The sequence below is a fragment of the Falco punctatus genome (genome assembly GCF_963210335.1).
Source record: "Falco punctatus genome assembly, chromosome: 2".
Lineage (NCBI taxonomy): Eukaryota > Metazoa > Chordata > Aves > Falconiformes > Falconidae > Falco > Falco punctatus.
This window is the reverse complement of record NC_137581.1, coordinates 120,814,289-120,838,454: the sequence shown is the minus strand read 5'-3', so window position 1 is coordinate 120,838,454 and position 24,166 is coordinate 120,814,289. Positions and strand designations below refer to the sequence as shown.

Genomic DNA, 24,166 nt, shown 5'->3' with positions numbered 1-24,166 from the left:
CTTGTTTTGGTGTCAAACAGGCCATTTCACAGCCCAGAGAGCTGCTTCCCCTGGGTGAGCAGAGCAGTGCTGCTGGTGCTGGGGAGCAGCGCGGCTGTAGGTTCTCGTCACCGTGTGTCATTCCTGGTGTTGGTCTTGGAGCCTCTCTGACTCAAAAGCGCTTGGGAGCCCTCACAGCTGAAGCTACTGTTTCCCCCCCTAACTTGTGATCTTAGGGAGGCTTTCACAGTCCGGTTTTAGCAGGAGGAAAGGAGGGGGAAATGGTGGAATGTCCCTCTGCCAGTAACTGCTCAGGAACCAGCGGTGGCCCCTAACCTCTGCACGGGAGGCTCCCGGAGTCCTGCCCAACTGGCAGATGTCATGGCTGGAGTCTGTTGTCTTCTACCTTAGGTCACACATCGAGGGTTTCCCCTTCCAGCAGCTGCCTGGTACGCAAATTTTTGAAGCACACTTTGATGAATAGGTAATCACTCACTACAGAAAAGCATCCCGCTTGCTGACTGAATTCAAATCAAAACTCTTCATGCCTGACTGCATCCGAGGGAGAGGATGAGCTGGCTAAAGGAGGCCACTGTCATCCTAACCCGCGCGATGCAGCCCTGGTGAATGTCTGGCTTGAGGACGAACCTTCCCCCCTGAACACACGCACGGGCAGACACGGCTGCGAAGGCGGCAGGCGGAGGGGCGGCTGTGCTGCTCCAGGTGCAGCCTGTGGTGGGGGTCAGCACCCGGCTCCCCTGAGCTGTGCGCTGGGGAGGGAGATGTGGGGTCTGGCAGCAGCGGGGGACGGAAAGGGGAGGCAGCCCCGTGGGAAACCAAGCTCATCCCTCCGCTATCTCTGACAGGGGGGGTGGCTGCGGGGTTGCTGAGAGATACAACATCTCTCTCTGGACATGTGTGATGCGATGTGTGGGAGCCGCTGGTCAAAGCAAGGCCAGAGGGCTTCACCCTAACTTGAGGAATCGTTTCCATAAATATTTTGCTGAACTAGACTTCCACAGAAACAGGATCAGGTCTTGCAAAATATTTAATCATTGCATCTGATACATCCGGGTAGTTCAGCAGACAATAGCCGTTCTCACACTCTAATGAGAGCTTCGCTGATTGCATCACTGGAGAGGGAAGAGAAGCACAGAGCAGCAGCAGCTCCCAGTGGGGCAAGGACAGTGGCACCAGCGAGGTGTGCAGCGGAGAGGAGCCAGGCGCACAACGTGAAGTAAAAACCCAAACCAAACACAGGAACCAAAGCATCACAGGCAGCTCCTATCTGCTTTGCTTTCTGATTTGCTTTAGTAGCAGCCGAGTGTTTCTCTGGGAGCGCTGGCTCCCCACACGGTGTGGGAGGAGGGAGAGCTGTCCCCTCTTAGCCTGGCACAGAAGCCACCCTAGGACTGGGGGTGCTGGGGGCTCCCTTTGGGTCCTGCTCCAACCCCCCAGCTTCTCCCTTCCTCCTTTCTTACATGGGAAGGTGGCATCCCCCACTCAGAAAGAGCATTGGCAAGGTGTGTCGCAGGCAGCGAGCAGGAGCCTACAGCCTTGCTGGTGGTGGCACATCCTCCCTCCGAGCATGTGTGGCTGCACCGCGCTGGCGGTGATGGCTGCTGACTCCAGAGAGGCGCTGCCTTATTCCTGCCATGGAGGTGAGCGAGGTGGTGAGCCGAGGCCGGCGAGAGATGGGATTTGGCAATGGCATGAACCTCTCCATCTTCTCGTGTGGGTGTGCAGAGCAATTCCCACAGAGCTGTTGAGTCAGTCCCATTTGCAGCACTTGGCTGCTGGTGAGCCTTTGCTCGAGGGCAGAAGACTGGCATGACACACAGACGGGTGCAGGGAGGAAGAGGAGGAATAGGCTGGGTGTGAGGTGTCAGCACGGGCATTGCCAGGCACTAAAGGGCTCAGCAGAGCTCCTGCATGAGGACAGGACTCAGACCCTGCAGCCTTTTACCACACACCAGCTGCCCAGCTTCAGATGTTGTGTGTTAAACCCTGAAGCAGACTGGTTCAAAGATACTTGTTTGGTATTGCCCTTTCCTCTGCCTTTTCATCTCACTCTGCCTCTTGTGTTCCTGTCTGCTGAGGTGGAGAAGTGCTGTGCATCTGGGCAGGTCGCGCCTCCCACCGCAGGGTGGTCAGGTCACCCACAGAAGCTTCAGTTCCCTCAGCTCTGGCTGGCTTCTCCAGCGCCAGTGCCCACTGGAAGCTGCTTTGGTTTCAGGAAACAGAAAGAAAAACACAAATCAGTGTGGTCCTTGCCTTTTAAAATAAGCATTATGCTACACTTTGAAAATGAGTAAATGCCACCGAAAGAGGAAGTGACAAGAGCAAAGGGGAAAACAGCGACTACCAAGATGCTTGACTCGGCTGAATCACCAAACCTGCCTTTCTGAAGTTAGCTTCCTACACTGCTGAAAACACTTACAATACATGTATCTTAGAAAAATGAGAGTGATCATCTCAGTTTCTCTCTTTCTCTAAAAACAGAAAGTGCTGTTTGACAAAGGGGATCGCTGCACACTCTCGCATGATGTGGTAAGCCCCGCTGAGCCATCCTGCTGCAAACTGATTTGAGGAAGAATTACTCAGCAAAAGTTTCCTTGAAATAGGTTGAGAGACACACATGTTTCGGCTGCATCCTAAAAGCAAAATGAGTCTGCACTTAAAAGGAACAGGTATATTAATCAGGCTTGCCCTGGAGATGAGTTACTCTGGTGCCTGGGGCTGCTGCTGGGAGGCTGCGAGCGTTGCTGGGACCGTGCTCCGGCTGGGCCAGGCTGCAGCACCGCGGCTGGCGTCCCGCGCAGGGGCTGTGCTTGCTGGTGTGAGGGTGGCGATACCTTGGCCAGCCGATGGGTGTGAGGAAGCTGATAGTGCTTCGGTGCCAGCTGGGCAGCAAACCTGGCAGACACCCCCCACCCCCACCCCACCCCCCCCCGGCGGTGCGTGGGCAGGCTGCACGTCAGCGCAGGTGCCACCCCAGCCTGGCACGGAGATGGGCTCTCAGGAACGAGACGGTGGGACTGCGGCTGCGGGCCCTGACCCATCCCCTCTTCTGCTCTGCAAAACGTGGACCTGAGCAGAGTCTGGGTTTAGGTTTCAGGATAGAGGCTAGTTTGGGGTACGGGTTTTGTAAAAGGCTGGTTTTCACAGATTGGTCCCTAACCTAGTGCATGGGGGAGAAGATCATACAGGGAGCAAGGTGCTGCTGGATGTCTGTGTCAAGATGCTGCTGGCTCCTGCGCAGTGCCAGATCTCTGCATGCAAGACCTGACTCACTGGAATTTATCATCAAAGCCACTGCTTTGGTGCCTTTCCTTTCCACTGGCTCTCATTGCGAGCGCTTGGTGCGCGCTGGCTGTGGGGCTGAGGTTGAGCAAAGTGGAGGAATTCAGATTATTTCTGGTTTCTGGAAGCGTGTGTCACAAACATGGGTACCCACACGGTGTTTGTGTGGTGCCTCATGGTGCTGAAATGAGCTTTCTCAGTATTAGCCCTAAGTCCCGGTGGGGCTGGAACATCCCTGAGAAGCAAGTCTGTGAAATGGAGACTTCCCAGCAGCTGCTGCTCGGTGTGAAAAAAGGCTGGGAATGAGTGTCCCTCCGAGTCACTGCCTGCTGTCCCCAGGGCTGGATCCTTCCCAGCCAGAGGGCTCCGCTCCTTCCCGCAGCCCATCAGTGCCGTAGAGGGGGGTCTCTGGCTTCGTACAAACTGCCTTTGAAGAAGCAGAGTTGAAACGCTACTCAGGAACACATTAAATTGGAAATGAAAAGAAGTGGAAGCCACCCAAGGTCGAATTGGAAACTGAAGAGAAATAGAGGAGCAATGTAGAAACAAATACCGTTGCCTTTGCTTCCAGCAAGCCTGTTAAATTTGATCAGAACTTTCTAAAGCAGTGAAGGACCTTTGAAAAGTGCCAGAAGTCCAGTAAATGTAGAAAGTAAGCTACATGCAGGGAGGGGTGTGTGTGTGTGTGAGGTGGATTATGTGAGGAAAACCAGCTTTTTAGAGAATTATTTTTATGCTCTTACTGGAGAAAGTAATTCCTATGCACTGGGTCCTGTCACTTTTCTTCCTCTTGGTGAAGTCTTTCTAAGGAGATAACAGACTTGAATTTGAAGTAACCTGTGGTTTTAGCCCACGCAAATATTTTCCTGACCTGTTGCCGAATTATTTGTAGCGGTGTACTCTGAATTTCAGGTACCACTGAAATGATTTTGGTGAAACTGCAGATGTATAAAGAAGGCAAAACTTTGCCTCTATGCAAAGGAAAGGAAAGGAAAAACTGAAAAAAAGGACTTTCCAAAGCTTTTCCCATCTCTTCTTTGATGTCGTTTTGTCTGACATGTATTTGAAAATCTAAACGTGAGAGCATGTGTACTTCCCGTGCCTGACACTGCTGCTGTTTCTGAAGGGAAGGAAATTGTTATTTTCCTATTCATTTACTTTTGTATTTATTCAGCCACAACTGTTAGCTGACCTCAGCTGGATGCAGATCTGTCCATGCATTTCTCTTTTGACCCTTGTGAAATTTCTATCTGTGCTCGCGTGGATCCCCTCCCGCCGTTTCGATTTCCCAGCCTGTGCTTTAGCGGACAGTCTGTAGCAGGCAGGCTGCTGCTGCATGCCCAGAAACCGCAGGCAGCGTGAGTATGAGTAAGAGCAACAGACCACACACCACACGCATGCGCTGATATTTTTTTGAAGTCGGGTCACTCGCTTTCGGTTGCCCTTGCCAGCACAGGAAGGTGATGCCTCGTGTTGTGATAATGTCAAAAATCCCCTGCCGCTTTTAGCCTGAATCAGCTCAGAGCTGTTCCTGTTTGTGATGCCAAAGCAGGATCCGAACGTCAGTGCAGCAGCGAGCCGAGGTGGGGTGGGCAACCCTGCTGCCCCGGCAGAGACAAGCCGAACCCTCCGTGTGGCATTAGGGTGGTCCATGCGCTCCCGCTGCGATGGGGCCGGGGGGCACGCAGGGCAGGGCTGGCGGTGCTGACAGCAAGCAGGGCACCCTGTCCCACCCGTGCCATACCTCTTGGATGCGCCTCCTCTCAAGTGTGTGTTCTGAAACCTGAGTATTTTTATAACAAATAATTCTTCAAATTACTTTCCCGATTCTATTGTTTACCTTGAGCTAATAGTTTCACATTCAGTAATAAATTTCCGAGGCCTGTCTTAGAGGTGTAGGTTTGAAACGAGGACCTATCCCGTTGCTCGTTCCTGCCAAAAGTTAAATTGCGGGCCCATTTCTTCAGATGCCTTGTTGAAGCACACGTTTTTGGCTCACAGGTTACTACGGGTACACTTACTAAAAGCATACAGTTGCATCTGGTCGTGTATCTGCGGGCACCGTTCCTCCTTTCCATAGAAACCCGTGTATTCCTGCTGACCTGCGCTGGGTAGGGAGATGTCCCGTAATTTTGGCAGAAGGGCTGCAAGACTGGGTCTGAATTGGAGGGAGCAGAGCGCACTGTACCCTTCAGTATGGCTCAGCAAGGGCTTTTCCTCTTCTGGTCTGCTTTGCTGTGATCCGGGTGGGTTGGGAAGACACTTAACACCTTGTAGCAGTGGTACCAGCCTCCTCTCTTGTCTGCTACGTTAGGATTGGGAGGATGGCAAAGAATACTTGGTTTTCTAGAAGGCAACTCCTAGGTCTTTTCAGAGCTGACCACGGTCTTCTCAACATAGTTCTGGGTGGCTGGGATGTTTCTTGTTTGGTAAGGTGTTGCAAACAAAAGGTGCCTTTGGCTGCGACTCTGCTCCAGCCAGGGCTCCTCTCAGTGTCCCTGTGGTGCCCTGCTGTCCCTGGCATGGCTGGTGGGGACCAGGTGGGCATCCAACCCATCTGCCAGGGTGCTGAGCGCTGGCCCTTCCAGCACATGCAGAAAGCACTGAAAAATCTGCCAAGAAGGCTATGGCAGGCTGCCTAAGGTCACAGGGGAAGTCGGGCAAAAAAACAAGTAGATTGAGATCTCAATGTGCTACACTGGTTCCCCATCCACCAGAGCTGACTTCCTCCTCTCCCCCCTCCTCAAGGAAGCTCCCTTCTTCCTCTTTTTTTTTTTTTTTTGAAACACCCTCCCTTGCATCTGGCAGAGAGAGTTTCCTTCTGCACAGGGCTTCTGAAGTGGCGGGGTCAGTGACACAAGTCACTAGGCTGTGCCTGCCCCAGGCGGGGGGAGGCTGCCCATCGGCTGCCCCTGCTCCCCCTGCGCTGGCCGGGCGCCTCAGCTGCCTCCTGGTTTTGCTCCATGTCCCTTTTATAGCGCAGCTTATGCCAGCTAAATTCTGGCTGGTTCCCCAGCAGCCTGAGCTTTGTTCTACTAAGTCCCCTGAATGTCTGCACATGGGAGAAGTCACCACTGGATCTTTTCGGGAGGTCTTGGAGAGCAAGAGGGCTAAAAGCCCTTGCTGCCTCCCCACCGTGCCTGTCGGGAAACACTCCTGACAGGCTGAAGAAAAACATGAACTCAAGGAGGGAGCGGCAGCTTCTCCCCTGGAGGCTGATGGAGGATTAGGAGTGCATATATGACCCACAGAAAAAGATGCTGGTTGCCTGTGTCTGTCTCGCCTGTGATGCAAACCCGGTGGGGCTACGTCTGAGCAGGGTGAAATCAAGCCGATATGTCCTTCAGGTACCTCCCCAACAGCACCAGAGCCACTGGAGGCTGGCACTGTGGTTTCAAATCTAAATGTTCTCTGCAGTGATGTGGTTGATCAGAAAGAGAAATGGGATGGCTTGTGGCCGGCGGGAAGCCGTGTCTGCTCAGGAGCATCGCGAGAAGCCGACGGCGGTTGCCAACGCCAGGTCAGCTCTCCTGGAGCTACTGCTCACAGCCAGCAGGATTGCACAGCACCTGGACAGGGCAATGCTACGCCACGCCTGGGGCCTCTAGACGTTGTTGTCCTACAGATAAATAACAGGGTTTGAGCTGCTGACATTGCTTGTAATGTTGTGCGTCAGGTTTTCCAAAGAGCGCGGTGCCCAATGTGCTGAGCTCTGGGAAAAGCAGCCCGTGTTTAGGTGTCTGCTGGAGTGCTGAGCTTCCAAGAAATTGTGGTACCTGCTGCAGGAGCTGTGTTAACCTCGGGTACTGTGGCTCGCGTCCTCTGCTCAGGCTTGAGCCCAGCCTCCCTGTGCCGTGTCCTTTGGTGTGATGCCCCAGCTCTGGGTGGGATCACACACTCCCAGTATGTCATCTTTGATGACCTCCAACCAGCCTCATTCCTGGTGACAAAAAGTGCCCTTGCTGGCCTTCGCAGGTTTCTGGGGCTCTTCCAGGGGGAGGCGAGGCCATTCCCACATCCTGCAAAACCTGGGAAGGGCAAGGCATCGCCAGCAGCGTATTTGAAATTGATAGAAAAAGGTGGGTCTTTGCACAATGCTCTGTTCAGCTGTGGAACAAAAAGAAAAAAAAAAATCCAGTGGAGGTTTTCAATGCACAAAACCCTACTTCTGGCTCAGGAAGTCCCTGAGCCATAAATTGCTGGAGGTTGGGAATGGATTCAGGAGAGACGTCGCTGTCTGTTTGCGCTGTTGTTGTGCTCTTCCCAGGCTGGTGCCTGGCGGGTTCTGGAGCCCGGAGGTGGAGCGGGACAGAGGGGTGCCCTGTGCACCGGTGCCGTGCCCTGTGCCTCTGCTGGGGGCCAGCACCGTGGCGCCTCCGGGGAAGCTCCCCTACCCTGTAGCAGGTTTTATTTCACATTTTCCCCTTTTTGTTGCTGTGACATTTAGACATTGTTGTTGGGTGAATAATGCAAGGATTCCTTCTCTGCTTTTTCTTCCTTTTTTTTTTTTTTTTTTAAGATTTTCTCTCCCCTCTATGTCTTCTTTCGCTTAACACCACTGAGGTGATCTACACTGAAGCTGAGATCTGCATGGTGGCTTTTATGGTGATGCTCCTGGAAAACTATGTGAAACCAGCAGACCTTGCCAGAACCAGCCGCTTGCTAGCCTGCAGTACCAGGTTTAATGGTCACCCAGGCTCTGAAGCTGTCATTCAGTTATGGTTGCAGCTAAGAGACCCTCCCCATGCCCCATCCTCCACAACTGTAGCCCCAACATAGATGTGGATGCAGGGGGAGAAACGCCGGCAGCGATGCCTGTGCCACCTTGCAAAAGCTGCCTGTGAGCCCAGGGAGAGGTGCCGGGCTTTTTGGGCAGCTCATTTTTTTCTTCTCTCAGGGGAAGGCTGAAGTCCATGTGGAAGCTATTTAAATGAAATTCCTGTTTGTCTGGCTGCCGCAGCATCTGGTCCTTTGAAGCTGGTGCTTCTGAAGGAGAAAAAAATAAAATAAAGTGACCATAAAAGGGTCGGTAACCCTACAAGCACTGAGCTGCTTGGGATGCCAGCAGCGAGGGATGGAGAGCTGCCTGCGCCTGCCTCCTGCGCGCTCTGCTGTCCCTGCCCAGGGCCAGCCTGAGCACTCAAATCCTGCTCATGGAAGGCGTAAGAATTTGGGTTGTTTAGGGTTCCTTTCTGAAACTGCTCCCCAAACGTCCAAGTTGTCTGAAAAACAGGACTTCAGACTGTTGCTGCAACCTTTCCTGGCAGGAGAGGGAGAGTTAAACTCTTCAGTTCTGTTTAGATGGAGTAAATTGTTGTAGTTTGGCGTTTGGTTTGCATCTTAAGATTGTATGATTTGCTGTAGCCTATTTCAACAAAATTAAATGAAAACATTGAAACATCATCATTTGGAAAGAGGAAGATCCATCAGCAGTTTTGTTGGCTGTGCTGGGGTATGGGAACTTGTGCCCCCCAGCCATTTTTACCCCCACCCAGGACACTGGCACAACTGAGGCTGAGCTGTTGGATGGCAGAGCAACCGCACCACGGTTTTCCAGAAAACCCAGTAGCTGCCTTTGCAATGCAGGAGTGTGGGACAAAGTACTTGCCTTCATATCTCATAGATGAGGCACAGAGACTGTTTGGCCCTGCCTGCTTAAGCACTTAACCCCTGCTGATTTAAATGGAAGTGGTGTGACTAAGTGTCCTTTGAATGCCAGGGCCTGATCTTAGCTAACAGGGTGCAGAACGCTTTTGAGGGTGCAAGAAACTAATTGTCCTCTCTGATGAAGGGTTGCAGCCAAGGCATGGCTGCAGTACTCGATAGTGCTTGTGAAGGACTCTCAAGCAGAAGATGTGGCTTGGGTGAGAGTCTGTGCTGCGAGGATGGGCCAAACTGATGGGAAGTTGTTTAAATTGCAAAAGATGCTGCTGAAAGGCTGAGGAGAGCAAATGGCTTAATAGGTTAAATGAGCTTAACATAGTGCAGGGAAAGAAACTTGTGAGAGTGCAAAATGCTGGCGCAAGATGAAATTGGGATGCTGAAATACTGATTTATCCTATTCTGCAAACCATGGCTATAAAATGTGCGGGTGCTGGAAACACCACTGGCTGATGTGCAGTGATGCTGCATGACAGTGTCAGCGGGGAGCACCGCAGCTGCCCCGTGCATGCTCCTGGAGGATCACACAACATTCAAGTAGCACGCCGAGTTCATGTGAACCCAAGCAAATGCCAAAGCTATCAGAAACCATTTGATTTTCTTTGGCAAGATGAACTGTTGAGTAGATGTGAATCTAAATGTCCTGCTGATGGGGGAAAACGCCTCAGCATTTCAGATGAATTTATATTTTCCTCTAGTAGTCTTTATTTTTTTTTTCAGAAAAGGCATAAAAAGGTACTGAAAGTTTAATTTGCAGATCAGAAGATCAATTTTTGCATGCTTAGGAGGCAAAATGCTCCCAAAGCAAGATACTTGCAAGTTTCAGTTTTTGCTTATGTTGTTCATCAAATTTTGTACCTGCACTGTGCCAGTCGTGACGTGCCATTATTGCTTTTGAGAGGCTCAGTTGCTGAGCCAGGAGGCTGAATCTCAAGTAATCAATGAGTGCCCACTCAGGAAGCTGCCTCCTCTGCATCCTGTCCACGTAAACGATGTCAATGTGAAGAGTGTAATTGAATGAGATGTGTAGACTGCTAATGGAAATAAGTTAATTTCTCAGTTAAATTTATTCCAGTGTTTGCATCTTTTCAGGTGAGCTATTAAACTGACTTGTCACTCCAAAGCATTTATTTTTGTCACAAAAAAAATGCAGTAAGAATAAATATAGAGCATATGAAATTAAAAGAACTCTTTCAAAAAACAGATCAAAGCCAGAATTTAAAATATTTGATGTTGAAACAGGTTTATAGATGTTAACCAGAGAGCATAAAACTGGCAGATTATTCTTTTCTTTTGTTTTCCTGCCTCACGCATGGCTGGAGTGCTGCGGGAAGGGGACTGACCGTGAGGTGCCAAGACCCCCATGAAAGCGAGAGTTCTGGAGGATTTGTGCTTCTCGGGGTATGCGGTGGGCGATGCAGTGGTGAGGATGCTCGGTGTGGGGGCAGATGGATGTATGGCACTGTTACGGCTGTGCTTCCCTCCTGCTGACCGTGTCCCCGCTCCGCGCCTGATCCTCAGAAAGGACGGCTGTCCTGCCGCACCGCAGTGTGACCCGGGTCCTTTTAGTTCCCAACACGCAGTTTTCAGCACTTGAAAATCTGGTTTTGGAGATTTAAAAAAAAAAAAAAAAAAAAATCCCCCACCCCCCCACCTTGTGGTTCTTGTTCTCATAGCTTCTTAATCATTCTCTGCTGCCTTGGCTTCCTGCAAGGAGCCCATCTGCTCTCGCCCTGGTTTCAGTCTGTGCTGAAACCACAAAACTCAGATTAGGCTCTTCAAAAGCTCTACCAGGCTTCAGGAGCTCCTGAAGCAAATCTGGGCCCGTTTTCATGCAAATCCAAATACCTTTTATGGTTTTGTTTCAACTTGACATTTTGATTTTGAGATTTTTGAGTTGCTCAGACCCTACGGCTTTATGTGAAACCCAAAGGGCGTGAACTTACATGAACTGAAATGGAAAAACATTCAGATGAACCCACTGAAGACTGAAACTACGTTCCCACAACCGTGCTTAATAAACCGCTCTGTTTTTCTCTTAATTGGAGAAGTGGCATCTACTGTTCCACAGCTAGAAGCTGCAGCAGTTTCCCGTTTATGTATACCAGGTATATTGAACAGGGATCCTGGTAAATCATCACGGTTTGTACTCTTCCAGCTGGGAAGTCAGAAAATAAATACGGCACCTTCTTCATCTCAGCGTGACCTAAGCAGTGAGAAAATGAATGTGTTCCCCTCGGGGTGTGCCGGCACGGGGGTGGGGCAGAGTTTTTCATCACGGTGGGTCACTCGCTCTGTCACTCCCAGGAAAACCACGGTGTGTCCTCTATGCCGGTGTGGCCGGGAGCTGCGCTGGGCCAGCCTGGCTCTGCTTGTGGTGGGCGAGTCCTGTCACTGCTCCGGCTGAATGCCTCCAGCATCACTTCTGCTTTTTCCAGCCTGTGTCAGCTGTGCCGACTGGCCGTGGGTGCCTGGCAGAGACCACCGACCCTCTGCCACCTCCCCTGCATGGCCAGGTCACCGCCTGCAACCCCCAGCCCCAGGCACGTGTTGCTGGTGGCACATGGGTGCACCAAGGCACTGGGGGGTCGGTGCCACCCCTCTGCCCTCGCTGCCCACCTTGCCAAGGGCTGGGAGCCTGGGGGGGGATTGCCCCTTGGGGATGGGGATGGGAGGAGGAGGAGGTACCCCCTGGCTCAGGTGCAGGCAGGGCTGCTGATGGGGTGGCAAGCTGTGCTCCAGGCAGGCTTCTGCAAAGAGTGGGGGACCTGGCCCTCATGGCCCAAACCGGCCCAAACGTGGCTGCTCTGTGCAAGGAGCAGTACCCTGGCAGAGCTTCCCACTCGGCTGTGAGGACAGGTTGCACACAGTGTTTCTGAACCTCTTTGGGTCTTCCCAAGGAGACGAGCTGGTGTTAGTTCCCAGCTGGCACAGCCGAGCCCGGTGCTGGGCGGTCACGGAGAGAAATGCAGCCTGCAGGGCGCTGGTGCCTCGGCTGTCATGGTGTCTCTGTGTCTTGTGGAACATCACAAGTGGCATCAAGATCTGTGATGCAAATTGCATGTCTTGTGTTATTGGTCCTATAATTCAAAGATTGTAAGGCCCTAGTACCACAAAAGACTTTAGAAATTACAAACGCTCTTACGGCGTTCTTGTTTCTGAGCTTTTCTCTGAAACTGTGAATGACAGCAACTTTTTTCACCCCCTTTTAATTCAGCTTGTCATCCTGGTACATCCAGTGAGGTCTAGGGACTGGCTGCCCAAGGAAGCCCCAAAGACGAGGGGCGCTGGAGGCTCCTGGCACCCCAGACTTCTGTGCTGGTCCTTTGCTGGCCTGGCTGTGGGACAGGAAAGCCCTCACTGGGTGCTGCAGGGCGCACGCTCCTTCCCCACCCACGCCGAGAGACAGTGGGCTCTCGACAGGTTTCATAACGCTTGAAAAAAAAATAATTGCCATGTTGTGCTGAACCTCTTTTTGTCATTGCCTGGGTGGTCCGGGCTGCTCTCCCTGCCAGCGGGGGCCAGGCCAGGCACTTGCTGCAGGAGGGGCAGGAGCGGAGGCAGCGCTGCGGGACTGCAAGGAGAGCAGGGCTGGCTGTCCTGACCTCTGCGCTTGGTCCTGCCCAGGGACCCTGCTTTGCTCCTGTCCCTCAGGTTCCGAGCACAGGAGGACACGGTAGGCCCTGTTACATGGAACAAGTGGTGGTGATGGGTTTTTTTTTTGTTTTGTTTTGTTTTGTTTTTTTTTAATTAACAAAACTCCCAAAGCCTTGCTGGCACAGCTGTCCTCAAGCCCCAGCAGGGAAACCCCCCAGCCCGTGGCACCCCCATGTACAGGCAGGCGGTGGTGTGTGACCTTTTGGCACCACGTTCCCCTTGAGGTGCTGCTGATGAAAGAGTGTGGAAAACCCGCCGTGGAGCTGTGTCTGCGAGCGGCCGCGCTTGGCCCCGGCTCTCCCAGTCTGTGCGTGTGCGCGGAGCGCTGCCGTCTCCGCGGGTCTGGCTCTGCGTGCCTGTGTCTGTGGCAGGAGCCACTCCACACCTAGCAAAATGAAGCCTTTTGAAATGAAGCTTTCCGAACCATCAGTTAAGACTTTTAATGTTAATTAAAAGATTAATATAATTGATTTAAAGAGCATGCACATCGTGGCAGCCTATTAGGAATGTGCTGTCTGCAGTTAACATATGGTTTACTCACTGCAAACACCATGTGCACAGCGAAGCGGAGAAGGTGGTGAGGTTAATCATGGGTGGAGTGGAGCAAGCTGTCCTTGTTAGTTATCTTGTGGCAAAAAACACAGCCACCTTATCTCCCCTAGGATTTTACTACAGGCTTGTGAGCACTCGATAGCAAGCTTGTTTTTATGTTCTCTTCCAGTCTTCCCCCCTCAACTTCTGCACCAGAGGCTTTGCTTCTGAGCGGTACCTGGCTTCCTCAACCATAATCCCTCCACACCAAGTTATTGCTGGGACTTGCTGCTTCGGAGCTCCTACAGCTGGTAATGGACACAAGGACTAAGTGACTTTCCCAGGGTGACAGGGGAGACCAAGCTGGGAATTGAATCCAGGCATTCCTAGTCAAGTTTCTTACTTAGTAGATTATATTTTCTTTTTTTCCAGTGTTTCTACATCACTCTCTGAGGCTGTTTTCCCTGGACCAAGCAGTCAGTTAACCCACGAGCCCTCCCTTTGGGCAGTCATCACTCCCACACCAAAGTTTACGGAGTTCCCTGGCAAACTGGCACTTCTTTTTTAATAGACGAGGGTTAAAAAACCCAAACAATCTTCCATGGTGTGTGGACAAAACTACTGACCAGTGTCTCTCCAGCATTTTTTCAGCTTTACTTTGAACAGGCCCGAGCAATGACCATGGCCTTTCTTCCTAAAAGATTTACAGACTCCTCATGGAGAGGACAGGGAGGGCTGTGCTTGTCTCACCTTCTGGCAGATGTATGAGAGCACGAGCGCTTCCTTAAGAACATTTGCCAGGCTTTCACTCCTGTTTCTGTATTCAACTCCTATGCTAAAGTTGTTTTGCATCAAGAATTCTTTGTCTATGAGAAAGCATACAGAGAATTTACAGGGGTGATCCCAGATTTTTTTATTGTTACAAGCTTCCTCTAGAGGAGAGGGCCATTAACCTTGGTCGCTCCTCCGGCAAATACCAGCCTGCTCATCAAAGCTGTGCTGCCTCCGGGAAGCTCGGTGAGGCACCAAAGCCCCTCTGAACAGTTACCACCAAAATGTGGTGAGCAGCAGAAACCATGAGGACTTTAGATGTGCCTGATTGTTGTTGGTAATGCCACAGTCACTGCCTTCTGCTGTGGCCCGGCTGGCAGCACCTTGGAAGCCACCGAGGAGATTCCTGGCGGAGGAGTGTCTGCTGAGGACCAGCCCATCTGTCAGGTTCGATTTAAATAGGTCAGCAGGACAGGCAGCTCGATTTTTGTTTTCCTTTAACCAGAACTTACTGAGCTTCTTACAGGCTCCTCAGCTGGGATGTGCTACGGCTTTGGTGGTGGAAGGCGTGCTGCATGGCAGGTTTGGGGCAAGTCTCATGCTTTCCTTTGGGTGGCTGACCCTTAACGCTTTGTAAATCAAAGCCGCTGGTAATGTTTGCCGACTTCTCTTGCCATCCCTGTCGCAGGGGTGCTTTTCTGTGTAGTTGTTTAAAAAAACCTTAAAAAGTTGTTTCAAGTGCTATGTGCCTAAAACCCTGTCTGATCATTTTGGGTTGGGGTGAATAGTTGCAAAAAGGTGGTAAACAGTGCGACATCAGTCCATTTGGAGGGGTTTGCTTTTTAATGAAGCCTTTTATTAACATTTCGCTGGAACTTTGCATTTGCTTGGTAATGTCAGATCATTTGTATAATGAGAAGTCTGCTGGACATCAGAGTGACAGGTCAGGATGAGTTCTGCTGCCAAATGGCACGGGTGGCTCCCAGGAGAGTGGCCAGTGGGGATGCCTGCCTGGGAGTCTTTCATCAAAACGTGTAACGAGCTGATGAACATGGCTCCAGTGTTTCTTTCTGGGAATTTAGAAATAATGATGAGTTAAGTGTTGAAAAAACAAAGCCCATGCACCCCTCTTAAAATAAAATACACAATTTATACTCTTGGTTCATCATAAGTTTGTTTTGAGGGGCAAGTTCTCAACCCTTGAGGCTTCAGTCATCTCAAAACAATGCTGTACCTCTGAGTGATATTTTTTCCCTGGAAAAGTCCAGCTGAAGTGCTTCTTAACAGCACTGAGAAACCTTAAGGGATGCTTAGGTTTGAAATCAGATCTCTCCCACACACAGCAGACTGGTTTCTGTTTAACATTTCATTGTGATTTTGCTGTTTATGGGTACAAGAAGAGGCTGGAGAAGTTTATTTCTTGTGATGATTTTGCACATCCTGTGACAGTTTATTATAGCTGGCCTATCTGCATTTTCTGAGCAGATCAGAAGGGGCTGGAAAAATAATAAAACAGTTGCTAGGGTAAGAGATGGAAATCTATAGCCTTTGAAAATGGAAAATGAAAAATTTCAGACAGCAGTGGAAAGCATGCATCAGCTGAAACAGAGAAGAGCGTTCAGCTTCACATCGGGTTGACAAAAACTGCTTATTTGAGACACCCACTGAGTCTCATTTCTCCCCCTGCGCCCCACCTGAGTGCTTCAGCTTTCGCGAACTGGCTGGTGCCAAAGGAATGGAGCTCCCTCAGCTTCCCCTGGCGGATGCCTGGGCCTCTCTCTGCCCGCAGGGGCTGTCCTGCCTCCCCAGCGAACCCGGCCCCTTACTGCAATGCAAATGTTAGTGCAGGTTTGAAAAGCCTTACGGATGCTGTAGACTTACCATAGGCATTAATTTTTCAGGAAAGTTTCCTTTTTTGGTTTGCTTTGGATTGTTTTTTTGGGTGTTGGTTTTTTGTTGTTGTTTTGGTTTTTTGTTTTTCAGATTTGACATTGGATGCAATCTCTTTTGCCTGACTTATGTAAGTACCTCTGGCTCAAGTTTCCAGCCATTATTCTTCTAGGGGTTGGATGTGGAGGAGAGGAGAGAAATCATATGCTTCTTGCATTAATGCTCATCGTTGTGCTGCAGCTGCTGGGCTTGATGTGGGATGGTGTTAGTGTGAGGTGGGCTCCGACACCCAGCCATATCATCCCCTCCATGACCCACAGCACCTACGCACCCCGCAGCACCCTGGTGGTAGCAATGGCCTGTTCAGAATTAATGTTCTTCAGAGAAAACTGATCTGAAAGCGAAACAGTTCCCTGCAAGGTGGAAGCACTGCCCACCGCTTCAGACCCTGCCCATGGATTCGATGTGCTCAGGAGCGTGTTCAGGCCCTTTCGCTCTGGGTTACACCTTTGGTCATCCACGTTGGGTACCGCTGCTCCCAGGCGTGCAGGCAGGAGGTCAGCCTTCACCGGGCTGTTGACCTCAAACCCCTAGTAACAAAAAAAGCTCCTGCAGAACAAATCTTTTCCTGCTTTTCTTTATAACCCAATGCAACTCCATAGTAACCGCATCCCACTGCCAAAGTCACCCATCCATAAAAAATGCTGGGAAATGGCTCCATCTGCTACTCTAAGCACCTCCTAGGAAGTCTGAACCAGTCATTAGGGGCTTTTTGCAGACAGCTCAGTGCACATTGCACTGTGTATGGCAGCCACCGAGCCTCTTCCAAAACCTTTTCCAAAGTAATTTTCCTCTGTGCAGGATCGTCCGCTGGCAGAAGCGCTCGCCCAGCGCTTCCCCTGCCTGGCTCCTTGGAGCTGATGGGCCTGAGGAGCCGCAGACTGGAGGTGGCTGTCTAGTAAGTGCGAGGCACTTGCCAGCTTTTGCTGTGCTGCTTCTTGGTAAGTACTTCTGCTCCTTCCCACCAGCCCTGTGCCTTTTCTTCTCACTAAAATGTCTGGGCACCACACAACATAGGTACAGCTGGGTGGTTTCCTTCTCAAAAGCCCCCTGGCATCCCTCCTGCCTGAGCGCCTGGTCAGCAGCAGTAGGGAGCCAAGCCCCCTGCCCACGAAGCAGACCTCGTCCCTGTGATGCCCTCAGCAGCCCCTGATGCCGCCCCACGCTGCCGTACCACCATGTGCCTGCCGCACGCCGGCCATGCCGCGATGCCCCCGGGTGGGGGAGGCCTGGCTCCCCACAGCCCGGCACCCCGGGGCTTGCTGCGCTGGGCGCGGGCAGAGCAGGCGCCGCTGACGTGGCTCCGTGCTGGGCTGGAGCATCCTGGAGATCCGCTGCCTGGCCCGGGATGGCTGCGTGCAGCTTCCCGTGGCCAGGGCACCTGTGGGGACCACCCCCCCTCCTGTCGCCGGTTGCCTCCTTCAGAAACTTGTAGGAAATTGCTGTCTTTGACAGCTTGGTGGTGGTGAAATGTGGCTGCGTTTGGTGATGGGGCAGTGGGAGGATGGATGGGAGCAGCTGTGTGAAGAGGCTCAGAGGCATCTCACTGTTGCAAAAACCTTGTTTCCTTAGAAAACTAAATGAAAAATGGGCTAAGTGCAAAGCGATGTTTTCTGGTTTGGTTTTGGCTCTTTGGTTGTTTCTTTTTCCCCATGGTGTAGGCCATCTCCATTTATAAAAAGCATGTGATTCTGTCCCTGCCGGCACAATCTGGATTTGTAAGCTGCTCACCAGGAATTTCTCAGCGATGACTGTCCCGGGGCCACCTCCAGCAAGCACCTGGGTTGCACAGAGGGAAGAGGTGGCAGCCTTGCGAGCCAGGGCTGGCTGCCCTCCGGGTGCACAAAGTGCTCGTGCCAGCATCCTACAGCATGGCCACGACGTGCCAGGTGGGGCAAGAGGGATGGACCCCCAGGGACCAGCTGCACACAGATCCTGGGCTTGGGCTGAAGCAAGCTTTGCCCCACAAACCACCCAGCGGCCGCTCAGCAGGCGAGTGCTGAGAGCTGCCCCTCTGGGCCCGCTGCATGCTTGTCCGACTGTGTCACTCCGCATAAGTAAGCGGTGGTGACCTTCAGCCCTGAAAGTATTTTGATAGCAAAGCACCTGCCGTTGGGCCGGTATCAAGACTGCACTGGGGAGCCATCCCCGGTGTCCCTGGTGCTGCCGTGGGGAATGGTAGGGGTGCAGCAGAGGCCAGGCTCTCGGGGGGGAGGAGGATGGGGGGGGTACTGTGCCCCTCAGCTGGGTGCTGCTTGCCTGCGCCTTCAGCCAGCTGCCCTCCCCTCAGGCGAGCGCCTGGCTCTGTGCGCGGTGGCCAGCAGCCATCGCCGCAGTCATCGTGCTACTATTTATTGATCGTTACTCATATTTTTCCTTACAGAATGCCTCAGTCAGAGATGACGAAAGCAGAAATAATGCTGGCACGACGGGGCAATTTTAATGAGCTACGTGCAGCTGCAAACAACTGTAAAGCTCAAAGCTGTTTTGACACCCCTGTGGTGGAAGGAAGTGAATGGCCAACACATTCCTGGGAACCAGGATTGTCCCACAAATGAACTGCAGACAGCAAAACAGTTGCAAAATATTTCCCTTCATTCTTTTCAAGAATTCATTTGGGAAGTCTCTAGTTCCCTGCTTTGTTGAACAGCTGTTAGCCAAACTCCATTAGCACTTTTATAGGGTTTTTTGAAGCACGCAAGCAGCTTGGGAGCCTATGGGGTTAATTTAGCAAAAGAACCAAAATGGGTATTTCATGTGGCTTGGTCACTTAGCATGGGTGCCCGGGGCTGGCCAGAGCAGCAGCCTGTGCCACCACAGCAGCTCCTACACCAGCTGTGGTTTGTGTTGGTAAAGCTGCAGCCCCCAGCCAGCGGTTGCTTGTGCCATCGACTCTGCAGCACCACGTGAAGTTTGCTGCTGGAGGCGGGGGAATGTTTTCAGCAAGGAAATGGATCTTTGCGTCTTCATTTCCATTTTTTCCCAGAAAAATATCCAAAGGGCTATTCTCATTTCTCTGTCTTAGGAGACAGGAGGTCCGAGTAGAATAAAAGAATACTTTCTGATAGAAAAAATACCTCCTGAGCCTGCTGTTGAGGGGGACAACCTATGGGCTTCGATTCAAAGCTCCTGCTGAAAGCCTTTGCTGAACGACCAAGGCTGTGCACAACGTGCTGTGAACAAGCTTTTCTCTGCTGCGGGTGCCGCTGGAAGGCTTGCCCTCACCGTATTTTGGCTACCAAACTACCAGCAGCGTGCAGAGCTGTCACCAGCTGTGCCTTGCTGGTGGCAGGTATGAAATGTATAAATTTTATGTATTGAGACTGGCAAGTTATTTCACGGCACCTCTGACTGCAAACCTTCCTTGCTTCTTTTCCCTGTGGAAGATGTTTGTCCAGGCTGTTGGGCTACGTACAGAGGCCACCTTGTCCATCTCTCCCTGCAACAATTAATGGCATTTGGACTGCCATGGGGTGGCACAGAGTAGGCTGGAACAAGGTCAGGAGCTTGCTCTAAATGCATTTGTTTTTCTTGTAAACTAGAAAAAGGTTGAGGAAGCTGGGATCGCTGACAGTGCCTATCGGATATGGTTACTTTGATGTATGTGGAGCAGCACTACCCTAGCTGAGGGTTGGACATGGGGTTTTTTCTTCAGAGAACCCATAATCCCACCAGTGCACACTGCTGATGCCTATGTTGGGGGTTAATCTAACCTGTGAGATACCCAATTCTATGAATAATCTCATTGCAGTTCCTTTCCCCCACCCCTTAACAGGGGGTAATGGCATAGGTTAGATGCTGTTGTATGAGCTTGCCTGTAGGCACCGTTAGGCTCGAATAGCAGTTGATTTGGGTTTTTTAGCTTTGTGTAATTCACAGTCTGGTTTTTTTCCTCATACAAAAGCTCAAGTGGGTATTGGCTGGAGTAAGAAAAATATTTGGATACTACTTAGGAAATGAATGGCAATGCAAAACTCCTGCAGTTATAACTGGAATAAAATATTTTCATTTTCCAAGCTTCTGTTCCCATTTAGAAAAAGCCCAGCAACTTCCATTCACATCACCCTGAGTTGTACCAAGGAGAACTGGCAAATGTGCTCCTCAGTGTAAAACCCATGAATCTTTTCCATGGAGAGGCACAAAATCACATGGTTTTGGGGAAAGCAGTTGGAAAAGCCTCTCAGACCCTCTTTTTCCTTTCTCCTGATGAGAATCCATGTCATAAGCTGGAAGTATTGTTTGTTCTCAGGCTCCGTGAAAGTTCCAGGAGGGCCACTGGTTTTGGACTTTACAACCCTGTGGGGCTCGCCCTGGGTACCGCAGCGGCACTCTGTGCTGGGTGCTGGCAGTGGGTGCTGCACCACCTGCACCATCACAGGGAGCGCAGGTGCAGGAAGGGCTGAGCCCTGCCCTGTGCCTTCCTCCTTCATCGCACAGGAGGGAAAAGAGATTTTTCCATGGGAAAACAGGACAAGGTGCTGTGAACTGAGTCATGCCGCCTTGTGAGGAAACAAGGGGGGAGTGAGGCTCTATTTTAAACGTGTGTTTATTTGGTTTATCCCAACACATGCTAACTTCATCTTTTTTCCCGGGGAAGCCCACGGGAAGGCGTGAGAGGCTATGGCACGCGGCCACATCTCCCCCAGGTGCAGTGCCGGCCTGGCAGGGTTACACAGCCTGACTGCAGGGCTGGCCTCTGGCTCCCCGCATCGCTGGGGAGCAGGGAGGAGAGGGTCGGTGCAGAGGTGGCCACGTCTTATTTGGGAGAGGAAACTGGGCTGGGGAGCAGGGGCTGGAAGGAGTGGCAGGGGTGGGCTTCTGGAGCAGCAGAACCGTGTCCCAGCAGCTCCGGCGGGCATCGCCTCTGTGCCCAGCCTCTCGGGATTTTAGCCTCTTTTTGTCCCTGATGGGCAGCTGGCGCTCGGCGGCAACGCTACCCTGGGTCCGGCTCTCCTCTCCCAGCAGGTGCTATCCCGATGGCACATGCTGTTGGAAGAGGCGTAGGTTTATTGATCAGTGGGAAGATGCCACGGCCCCCCTGTGCTGTGGAAAAAAAGACAGATAAACTTGGTTACCAGGTGAGGATTGTTGTTTTTTTTTAATAGAGACAGGGAAGAATATGTACATTTCTACAGACATTCTTCAATGAAATATTTTATATAGCTTTGGCTCCCCATGCTCCAAAGGGATTAATTAATTAAATGGGAGCAGGTGCTACTCATGTGAGAAGAACGACATGTCTGTCTTTGGAAGAATTGCAAAAAGGAGCTGCCTTCTGGAAGCAGAGACATTGATGATGGTTCTTTATAAATCTACTTCTGGGAACAGGGAGAGGGCAAAGATCTCAGAGGGAGAAGTATTTCAATTAAATGACACTACTGGCACAAACCCAATTGGCTAGAAATTGGTCACAAGGGAGTTTAGGCTTGAAATCAGTAAAACCATTCGAAGACTGAAGTTCTGGGTAAGTCTCTCAAGCAGTGTAATGAGGGCAAGGGCCTTGTTAAAGTGGGGTGTGCTAGGGTATTGAAGTGGCTGGGCAGCAGAGGAAGAAAATTCTTAGTAAGAACAAGACGTGTCCTCAGCGAACCATGAGCTAGCACGTCCAGGGCGCTGGAGAGGAGCTTAGGTCACTGCACTGCCTGTGCTGAAGCCATGGGTGCCCGTGCAGGAGCCAGGAGCAACCCCCTTCCTCTCCGCACAGCAGCACCCTGCCGGCTGGCCATGGGGGTACAGCGCGGTGCAGTGAGGCAAAGAACGGGTCCTGAGCAGCTCTGGGTGGTGGCAAGGTGATGCACCCGGTCTGCATCCTTGGTTTGGCCAATGGGTTTAGAGCCGACAGAGAATTTCCTACGAGGCCAGTGAGCAGTGCCTGTGTCCTGCCCGCTGCCAGCGTCCCAGCGGGACCTCCTGTGGCGCTCCTCTGCCAGCAGCAGGAAGGTGCATTTTTGGGGAGTGACTCGTCTGACCTATTTTATACATTTACTTTGAGATGAGACAGCGTGCCCCAAAACTACATGTCCCATACTAGAAGTCGAGATGGGTAGTTATGTGCCAGAAGGACCCTTTTGTCCTGAACACAGGGTATGGCAAGGAGGAGGAGGGTTTTTCTCAGAATAGCTGCTCTGATGAGTCCCCTGGGGAAACCAGCATTTAAGACAGGAGGAGTTAAGCTCTCCCATCGGTTTCCTTGGCTATTCAAAACTTTCAGCAGCTCTCACCTCATCAGTCCCTGACTTTGATGGATGTCAGGGAGGGCTTTACCACACCATCCTTTATGGAGGGAGAACTAAGCTAACATGAAAGCGGTTTTGTGCGTGTGTGTCTGCATGTGGTTAGTATGGCAAAACAAGGCAGGAGGCTTGCAGCTGTCCTGAGATACACTCATTTACATCATGATGTGCTGCCCAGTTACTACAGGGTCCTTGTACGGCACTTTCCTTTTTAGACTGTGGTGGTTCTTACACATTTATTTGTGTATGTGACATGCATGTGTAAACCTTTGCTGTGTTAGGGGAAGAGGAAATGTATTTTGTTTGCTCATTTAAAGAGGAGAGTGGTGTGTTTGTTGGTTTTTTTCTCATAGGAAGTAATCTTGCTTTGTAAGCCCATTTCTTGTAAGTATGTATGCTGGAATGTTTATACTTCACTCACAAAAAGTAAGCTACTAAGAATATAATATCAGTCATACAGCACTCGCATGACTGTGTTATCGCTTGAACTGATGTGGAAATTATTTTTAAAAACATCTTTGTCTTCTGGTACAATAGCTTTCTTTTTGAGGTACCTGAGAGGTGCAAGACTGACTGTGTTCTGGCATCCGTGATGTTGAAAGTAACTGGAGCAGAAACAAGGAGATTATTTTTATCTCAATTAAGCACTGAGATAGAATTATGAATTAAAGCAAGCTGGAAGCCTCCGGAGGTTCTTCCATTGCCTCTCTGTTAGCCCCCTGGCTGCCCTGGCAAGGCCCCCAGCCGCAGGAGCCGGCAGAGCGCGGCCTCCGCCAGGCGCTGGGGCCAGTGTGGAGCTGGGGTGGCACCGCACTCACTCCTGCTCGGGGGCACGGCAGCAGCGATGCGGGGCTGTCTCCCGAGTGGCACCGGTGGGGATTCTGTGGGCAAGCGTGGGGCAGCGTGCTGGGGGATGTCCTCTCCCACCAGAAGACATTTCCTGATTTTCGCGCACTCTCTTTGTTTTGTGTAATGCAGGCTGCCAAGGTAGGAAGGAGTAACCTGCCCTTACAAACAGCCTGCTCTGGAACGAACTCCTTCCTCCAGCCGCTGAGGTGCCGGGCATTTCCCCAGAGCAACGGCTCTAGGCTTTGCTGACCGACGGCTCCATCCACAGCGTGAATGTGACCTGGACGGATCGTGGGGGGCTCAGCCTGGGGAAGGCTTGCTGGAGGGGGTGAAAAGCAAGGTTTCCACCCCAGCTCCACTGATAGGTTAAAACAAAGCCTCAGCCTTGATTTTTAGCCACAGCCGCCACCGGTTACAGCTGTTAGCAGAGCTACACTCAGCCCCTACAATGTGAACTTAGGATCAAATCCGTTCCTTAGCTGATTTTTGTGTTGAAGGGAGATGGAAAGCCACGCACGCCTCCAAGAAGCAGCTGCTGCACGCTCCCTGGAACAGCCCAGCCCAGCCACCCCACCAGGAGCACACATCAACACATCTCAGGCTGGGTGGCCTTCCACTCATCAGGGGATGCGGTCTCCTGTGCCAGCTTCGCCCCTGGCTGCCCTGGGCACTGGGGCCAGAGCCACCCCTTGCCCAGGCCTCCTGCCAAGGGTATTGCCCCAGAGAAGTCCCCCAGGCTGAGGGAGGTCTGGGGTCCTGTTCAACCCTTCAGCAACACAGTGGCAGAAAGAGGGAGGGACCCAGGCCTGAAACAGAGCTGCTGGAGTTACACAGCTGGGAGAGACAAATCCGGATGGCCTGGCGAGATAGGATGCTGCTGCTCTTCCCAGGCGGGATTCTGCCTGGTGCCCCTCAGCTGCTCAGCCCATCCAGAGCCGCATCCAGGTCTCTCTGCCAGGGGCAAGCCTCTCGTGTCAGAGAACTGCTGCCTTCAAACCCTCCTCTCTTCTTGGAATTAGGATTTGGGATGAGAAAACACATCTGAGAATTACTGAGAGTTTATTTTTGTTATCTCAGTCGGTCTGGCTGAGTCGGTCACTTCTGGCTCGGCTAAGGCAGCCTGTGCTGCACCATTGGCAGCCTCAGAATAAACCACTGTTACCAGGATTAAGTTGCTTTATGCCTTTCCTGGAGTTTTACACACCAATCTGGAAGTTAAATCGCAGAGCAAA

At 51.6% G+C, this 24,166-nt stretch overlaps 1 long non-coding RNA gene across 3 annotated transcripts; it reads left to right on the top strand.

The window, feature by feature from the left end:
- Positions 1-3: 3 nt before the first annotated feature.
- On the top strand, positions 4-23,057 carry LOC308059104. 3 transcript variants are annotated; one of them, XR_013926117.1, is made up of 4 exons: positions 4-7,361; positions 13,322-13,442; positions 13,564-17,844; positions 18,236-23,057. It is a non-coding gene; the product is annotated as an uncharacterized lncRNA (long non-coding RNA). The 3 variants fall into 3 exon arrangements; XR_013926118.1 differs by having other exon boundaries at positions 13,322-15,922; positions 16,654-17,844; XR_013926119.1 differs by having other exon boundaries at positions 13,322-17,844.
- The last annotated feature ends 1,109 nt before the right edge of the window (positions 23,058-24,166 follow it).